Below are 8,884 nucleotides of genomic sequence, written 5' to 3'. Positions count from 1 at the left end.
TTTTCACAGCCGTGTACGCCAAGAGAGCTAAACGGCGTTATTTGCTTGTGGTCAGAAAATGCAAATTGCAGCTGCAGAAGGGTTTGCCACCTTGTGTGGGATTTCCTACACTGCAGATGCCCGTGCCTGAGCTGCCAACCTGGGCTCCCTCCGAGACAAGGGGCTCCCCGACCATGCGATCCCTCCCTCCCCCCGCCCCGATCTCTCCGGGATCACAGCCTTGGGATGGGATGGATCACCCGGCGCTGTGCCAGCTGGGATGCAGCCTGATCTCCTTCCAGGGGAGGCTCCCCTGGGCTGCTGGGGAGAAAGAAGGTTGAGCTGCAAAGGGGATCCTGCGAGGGGGATTTGGAGAAGTGCCTTCATGCTCCGCTGCTCCCACCCTGGAGACCTGGTCAGGATATGTCCCATTTTCCATGAGATATCAGTAAAACTGAGGAAACAGAGGCAACCGTAGGAAATTCAAGGGAAACCTGCAGAGGTGTAAGTTACTATTGCAGGGATGTCCTGACCTTCCAGAGCCACCTTCCAACCCAAGCTGGACATGACTGGAAACCACGGAAGGGCTTCCATCCTGTACCTCAGGGTGGGGGCAGGAGTGGGAGAGCAGCAACAAGGGGGGGTCCCGGCAGACAGGAGCGGTAAGGCAGTTTGGGGGAGTGTGGGCAGCAATGACAGCTCAGAGACAAACTGTGTTAGCAGAATCCTCATCTTCACCACCATCTCCTGGCATGATGCTTGTGAGCCTGGAGAAGACCATAAGGCAAGTAAACTCATTTTTATTCTTCCTATGTTTTTTTATTTCTCTGCTCTAGTAATAAAAGACTGGGAAATATATCCAGCTGCCCCCACAAGGACCTCAAATCTTGTTTGCAGTGGTAGTAAAGGTACATAGGACATGCGGAATAGCCACTGGCTAAATCAAAAATAGTCCTGAAACACAAAACCAATTGCTGTATTCAGGTTGATTTCAGGACATTTCAGCCACAAGAAATGCATTAGCTCTGTACCCAAAAAAAAAAAAAAAAAAAAAGCAAGCAAACATGTAATTATTATGGGTTTATATTTTCAGGATTTAGGTCTGAAAATTCAGGGGTGGATTTTTTTTTAAAACAAAATGTATGACTTCTCATTTTGAACATGGACAGCTTCCATTTTAAAGTGGACCTATAAGGAAGAAGGCTGTGAAACCAAAAGGCTCAAATAATCAAACCATGAAGCAAACCATTTCACTGCTGGCTGAATGGAGCATCACAAAGAAATAATTCAAGAGCAGAAAAAAAATGACCTAGTCTGACTGCCCTCCAAACCCAATAATTTCCAGAATTCCCAGTGGGAATTCCTCCATGCCATTGCCATGTGAGTAGTAAAAATACCCACTACCATCAACCTGACCTGGATCCTTCTGTGGGAGATGGAGAGCCCTGGACACTGGGACATTCACCTTAGCTAATGCTGGAGGAGGAGCTGCAGAGGGAAGGTCTCTGATGGAGGATGTGGACAGGCTAATGACAGCCCTTTGCCAGAGCAAGGGCCCTGGTGCCACGAGCTTGTGGAGGGCAAACAGCCTCTTTTTCCCAAGGGAAACAGACACAAAACCTCCTTGTAATGTGTTCAGCCAGTCTCCATGGGTTTTACTCCCTCTAAGGGGAAAAGGAGCTACCTGGCAGCAGGCTTACTGGGAAGGCACAGCTGCAAATTTCCAACATATTGGATGAAACTCCACCAAAGGGAGGGGCAGGAGAAGCCTTTCCTCCTCCTCAGACCGTGCTCCTCCAATTTTGGGGATCTCAGGTCAGTCACAACAGAATAGCAGTCCCCAGCGCTTCCCTGTCTCATTAGAGCTGTGGGTTTCCACTTCTCACCAGTCTCAAGCGTGGTAGAAAGTGTGGGAGGCATTTGGGGTCTGAGGGACAACCTTGCCAACCCAACAATGATTGCAGAACAGCTGGGGATTGCAAGAGTTCTTGGTTGCTTTCTTCTTGTAGAGATCTCCAAGTAGATCTCAGACCATACCAGCCTGGCCTGGAGGACTCGGGGATCTCTGTCGCTAAAAACAGAGTCAACAGAGGTCCGGAACAACTTGCTCCTGCAGGTCTTGTAGGCACTACCATGGGTTATGTGATTAAACAGCAGCACTGAGTTTGCAGAGCTGTCAATCCCATACCTTTCATCAGCACTTAATTCACAAAAAAAAAAAAAAAAATAAAAAAAAAAAAAAAAAAAAAAAAAAAAAAAAAAAAAAAAAGCCACACCAGCCCTTAAAAGCTTTGGAGCTGCATTTCTCATGGCTGCAGTAATGCTTACTTACAATATGGACTCTAGCTGCTTTTTATGTAACTGCTGCTCTTAATCAGCTCAGTATTAGCAGCTCTGACCTGCTCTTGCTTGCTTGATTTTATTTTATTTCTGAAACAAACACAGATTTACAATCTCTCTGATTTCCCAGCTTTTATGCCACTCCACTGAGGCGCTTTAAACATCTCATTTATCTCCCATACGTTGGGAAATTACAACCCCCTCCTCTCTAAAACAAACAAGCAAGCAAAAAAACCCAAACCTCCAGCTAAAATCTACACAGTTGGAAAGTGTTGATTTAAACAATAACCCTGAAACAAGATAGGGAGAGACTAGAACCTGAAAGCAGACTTTTTTTTCCTTGCACAGATTGAGCTCTGAGGTTGTTTGCTTCAAATGTTGACTTGTTCCAAGGCAGCATCTATTTATATGTTGTGAAACTGGAAGGCAGCAGCGTGAAATATATTTTTCAGTCGTTGGAGAAAGACTGCGCCGTTGCATTTGTTCTAGCACACGTTTCCCTCTCCGTCCCTTCCTGCCCACTTCATCTGTACTTGTGCAAAGGGGGGCTGGAACCAGTGGGAATCATTTGAAGTACCGGGATTTCTGAATGAGGTTTGGGTGGGAAGTACATGTTAACGTTTTGTTTTTTTTTTTCTGATCTGTACTTATGAAGAAAAATTCTTCCCTAATCAGACAGATGATTTCAGGCTTATGCTTGTTCCTGGTTCATGTGTTTGCTGAATACAAAGGTGTGTACTTAAAAAGAGTAGCTACCCATTTTGCACTGGCGAAAGCAATGCTGTGCCCCAACATCCTAGTCTGTTTTGCTAATTGCATAATTTATTGAATGCAAATATTAGTGGGTTTTTTTAATTTGTGTTGCTTTAGACTTACATCTTTTCCCCATTCATCTCCTGCCTAATGCAATCATAGACTCTTTATGCTATAGTATGTGAAACTAATGGGAAACTTTCTCTTCCCAATTACTCCCAATTACTATTTTGTTATATATAAACAAGCAACTCACATTTTTCCATAAATAAAAGGGACACTATTCCCCTCCTTATAATTATCTTCAACCTTATTTTTTTTTTTCACTCTGTAATGACATTTTTATTTACCCGCAGAAACCCATGCAAAAATACTGCTGGAAGAACACGATAGTACAAGATGCATCGCCTGCCTGTTAGCAGTCAAGGTTTGAATTTTTAATTCAAGATATCACTCAAACACTGAACCAGTTCACTGTACTTTAACAAGCAAACCCAGCAATTTAACAAAACATAAAGCGGGCAAAACATAAAAGTCTCCTATGTATTGGGTTTTTTTTGGGGGGGAGGAGGGGGGAGGGGAAGAATAGTTATAAATCTAAACCCTCCATTCCAGACCACATCCCCAAATGTAAATAGGCACACAAGCATGTTGCTACATATTTTTACAGAAATAATTACAAACAGCCTTATCAGCGGCGGCGAATTCGGCAATGCACACATCATTTATCCGTTGTGCCCTCTGCTGGATAGAGCACACAAGGCAAGCAATATTATTTCCAATTAATTTTTGGCATCATCACTTGGCATCTGCTTTAGGAATGCAAAGCGTGAAATTTGTAGTAGCAGGTTTAATATTTGATCCAGCCAAAAATATTTTTGCTACAAGGACTTACCTTTGGTAGTGTTTTCCTCCCCGCTCCCCCCTCCTCCGCTCCGTGTTGTTTCGTTGCCACCGAGCCTTGTTTACGGTCCAAACGAAAAAATCTGCCACCGAACGCCATACATGGCAGGAATAATTTCATGCTGTGCAAAATTTGTTTCATTTCACATCCTGTAAGAATAATTACTTAGCATAATGCCACTTAAGCTGTATTTCTAGCTGCAAACATTAAGGAAACGGTAAAAAGCTAGATCCCGGTTGGGAGAAAAAAAAGGGTATTTAGGGGTCACTGGGGTTTCTTAAAACTAGTCACTTTTAACACCAGGGGCAACAAGAAGAATTAAAATGTTATAAATTATGTCACTGAATTTAAAAACACAATAAACCCCAATATTTTCAATGATATTCGAGGTCACCCATGTATTGGGACACCATCTTCAGAAACAGAGGACGAAACATCTGGCCTGTATTGCACACGTTTCTCATGTTTTCTGTAATGAAGTTTATTTGAAGGTGACACTTACCCAAACGGTCCTAAATAAAACAGCAAGTGAAGAAGCTGGATCGATGTCACGTCATCGACTCTAATTTTTACATGATGGAAAATACAACTCAGTAGGTTTGGAGGAGACTCCATGCGATGGATGAACAACCTGTATTGACCAAATGTCAGCATAAGTTGTGCAAAAAATACCTTAGCACTTTGGAGCAGTGTGATACACTGTGCCAAAGGAAGCTCTGACCTCCCTCCTGGGCCCCCACAAGAGAGAAAAATCCTCTTTCATATCTAGACAGAATTATTCATGGCTCACTCTTACCTTCTAGCAAAACCAAACTGCAGTCTCCAATCAAATGCAAGACTGGCATGGTCTAATTGACTTGGTTCAATTAAGTTTAAGGATCAAAATCATGATTGTGGATTTTCTTTTTTTTTTAAATCCAGTTTTCTTGATGGCAAACCACAGCTTAGAATCAAGTAGCAAATTCTTACTTTTTCCTTCCCAAGCGTTGGCTGGAAATAATCACTTACAAAGAAGACTTCTCTACCTTATCCCCCTCATTTTTTAACCAGCAATGACAACGCTTGCGTACACCAAGTATCTGGGCTGACCTTCATCTTCCTCGAGGCCATTGTATCTTGTCCTCACTGACCAGCAAAACCCATTTTTGCTGTAGTTTGACCAAAAAGGATTTACTGATAAAATTCACTGATAACCGTTTGGTATGTTTGCATTGGGTTTGTTCAACCTGAGAAAAGGCAAAATCTCAGATTTGTTAGAAGCAGACTGTGCAGGACCGCTGGATGGATGGAAGCTGTCAATCACAGCGCACCATCTCCAACCAGCCCTCCACCAGCACAAATTCCCCCAGCTCCACTCATCTGAATAAAGTTATTCCAATTTATACTCATCCCTTGTTTTCACTCTGTTTCAAAAAAGCCTTTATTGAAATGTCAAGTTTGAATATAACAGGAGTGTCAACAGGCAGCAAGGGAGAAATAATAAATTTTAGGGAAAAAATGGCAACGATTTGGGCATGCAAGTCTTCCTTCTGGCCTGAAACAGGCAGCAGATCCTCCCTGGGGAAACTTTATGAGCAGCAAAGTTCTTCACATGCCCTTCTTTAAAGTCGCCTGCAAAACCATGCTCCTCTTCAGTGTTTTTTCCCCAAAGTTCAGCAAGCTGCTGCTGTACCTGACCAGCAGCTATGTGTTACAACTCTGAAACACCCAAGAGTGCTCAAATGCTCCCATAGAAGGGTCAACACGTGGAGGACGTGGTGCCACCAGTGCCCTCCATCCTCGCTGCATGGTCCTTCATGGCCACGAAGCAACGCCACAAGCGCTCGTTCCATCTTCGTTGGGTAGATCCAAACCAAACAGCCTTTTGGAAGGTACTGACAATGATGTCTTCATTCCCTACCACGAGCGGTGCAGGAGCTTTAGCTGCCTGTTTGCTCATGTAGCACCATGCCAAGCTCCCAGTCCTAGAAGTCCCTGAAAAGATGGCGAAGGCTCCAGGATGGGTGGCCCTCGCCAGGGTACGCACATTGGCATCCCAGTGGGAGATGCCATCCTTAATGCCGGCACCTCATTTCATGAGTCCCCCCAAATGCAGAGGCTGGGGAACACATCAATAGGATTTTGTTCTCTAAAATCCCCAGCTTGATGTCTTCCAGGCTGAGGTGGCCCATGACGTTGTCACTTACCATGCGCAAGTCACTTTCACAACCTGGCAAAAGTTTTATTCTGTATTTAAAATTCTCAGTGGGGGGCGTGGGGAAAGAGGGCAATAATTACATTCAAATTAATGCAGCATTTACCAAAAGCAACATTAAAAAGCAATTCACATGAGAATATCTAAGTGTCTCCACACTGAATTATTTCCTTTGTATAAATCCCATCACCCAGCTCCGGGATGACTCAAAGGCAGCCAGAATCGTTCCCAGGCATACGGAAATCCCAGCACTGCTCTGCTCGACCCTTGAGCAGTTGCAAACTGGTATGGTGGTGGCACCTTACAGATGGTGGCATCTTACAGATCATCTCCCAGGCTGCTTCTGGGAAGCCTGGCCCATGAGCAGGTTTTAGTAATGCACGCATACACATGGAAGACACGTGGATTTCAACTGCATTTCAGGATGGATTGCCCTGTACCACATCTGGCTCCATGACTCTCTTACAGAGCAAATATAAGTTGCCAACATCCTCGTGAAGGACAAGCCCAACAATTCAGCAGTTGCTTCTCTTTTTTTTTTTCAATTTCTATTTTTTTCTTATTTTTTTTAAGCACCGCATTGAATCCCAACGGGATTTTGGGGTTTTGTTTTAATGGCGAGGCAAGAATTTGCCGATCCTCCCTGTGGCGAAGTTACTTTCAAGTCAGTGAAAGTTCTTGGCCCGCGATGAAAAGTCTTTGCCAATTAGCGCTCAACAACTTCAATTCATCCCTCCTGGTTCAAGATGAGTAGGAACCTAATAAGGCTGCGATAAAAGGGCAAAAGGCACCGAGTACCCAAAGGGGATTAATGGGCTCTTCCATTTATTTGTCTTCCTAACAGCTGAACTGTTACAAGTATTGACGGTCTTCAAACGGCCCGGGCGCCGGGGTCTCCAATGGCCATCTCCAGCTCCCTGGCCCCGAGGGGGCGAGGGCTTCCCCCTGGGCGATGCCAAAACCAACAAAGCCCCAGGGATCAGGTAATGAAACTTCAGCTTTCCCCCCACCACCACCCCCTTCTCTTTGAGATTTATTTACTGGCAGCTGACAAGGGGCAAATTCAGCTGGAATTGTGTAGTCAAGGCCCTGTCAAGCCTTCAGAGGCACCCTTGTGTCGAATCACCTTCCTGACTGGCATGTCGCTGAAAAGCCCTCGGCGCTGGTCCTTAACAGCTCCCGACAGCACAAAGGACACTCCAGACAGATGCCTACATGGCATCCTGCAGCATTTTAAAAGAGAATTAGTGGTTTTAATTATGGTCGTCGTATGAAAGGAAACCATGCAAGCTCGGCAGGAGACCTTTGATCAAACCCTTTTGCTAGCACAATGCCGCGGAACTGTGACTATTCCTAGCAAGGGGCCTTTTCTCGCTGAATGACTCACCAGTGATCTTTGAATGCAGACAAGTTCCTCGCCCTCCCTCTTCATTAGCGAGCATTTCTATACAGGCCCTATATAGTGCGCGGAGTCTCGGAGCTATACAATGGGGGGGAAAAAAGAATCCCTACAGATTCTGGCCTCTACTTAGGAAGTGCTGAAGGACTCTGAGTGACTTTATTCATTAAAACAGGTTGCTATTAATTAACTGTCATAATAAAATAAAGAACTATTATTTGCATTTCTTAGTGCACTCCCTTTAGTAATATGTATAAAAGATGCTTGTAACAAAAATGAATTTATAAGGGAGAAAAAACCCTCAGAAGTCTTTTTTTCCTCTCCCCCCCTTCATTTTTTTTTTTTTTTAAGGTCTAGGCAGCGGGAGCCTGACTAATTATTAGGACCAGTTTTGCAAGAGAACAAATAGAGGTAAAACACAAATATGAAAGTAATTAGGAAAATGCAAAATCCTGTTTACTTGGCAACCGATTCATGCAACTGAGACTAACGAAGAGCAAATCAGCTTTGCTTGTTTGATAAACTTAAGGGTGCCACCTAAGAGGAGCTGATAAAAATTAAACTTCTGCCAGCATCCCTCAGCCAGCCTTTTAGCAGCAAACGGGCTCAGAAACATCCGTGCAACCGCTGCGTCTGCAAGCACCAGCAAATCTCATTTGAACAGATTCTGGGGGAGGAATTTTGTCTCTTCCCTCTCTGTGAAATATTTTCCCCTTCGCGACCGGCCGTCGCTGATATCCTGCAGCTGAGCACCCAGCACAGACACCCGCGTTGCACCATCCACACAGACCGGCACAGTTGCAAACCAGTTCTGCTTCGCTCCCTAAAAAAAAAAAGCATCACGTTTCCACAGCTCTTCACACCTGGGAAGGCTTTTGCCGGTGGGAAAGTTCTCCTTGTAGTTTGCATCGCTGCTTATCACAATACACGACGATACGTTACTCGATGTGGGCTGTAGGCTGAGATACCTTTGTCCAGCCCCTCTTTTCTCCGGAGTAGATAGTGGAATCCACAAAAGCTTCCAATTATTTCAAGACTATGCAGCTAAGGAGGGGCATCTAATCAAGATAAAGAAAACCCTCAGCTCAGTATATTTGCCTGAATGGATTTTCAATAATGCAGGTAACAAAAGCATTCAAAAATTGGATTCCTAATGCTTTTCTACTGGGCTGAAGGACTGAATTTGAGAAGGGAGAAGAAAGCCAGCCCTGAGAAAGCTGCACGGAGGAATGTATGATATTCCCCTGCTCTGTACAAACACTTCTGCGGGGATTGAGAAAAAGGAAGAGATTTAAGTGAGGCACGGTCGACCTGA

The sequence above is a fragment of the Charadrius vociferus genome, unplaced genomic scaffold (genome assembly GCF_000708025.1).
Source record: "Charadrius vociferus isolate BGI_N301 unplaced genomic scaffold, ASM70802v2 scaffold49, whole genome shotgun sequence".
Classification (NCBI taxonomy): domain Eukaryota; kingdom Metazoa; phylum Chordata; class Aves; order Charadriiformes; family Charadriidae; genus Charadrius; species Charadrius vociferus.
Note: the sequence above shows the minus strand (reverse complement) of the source record.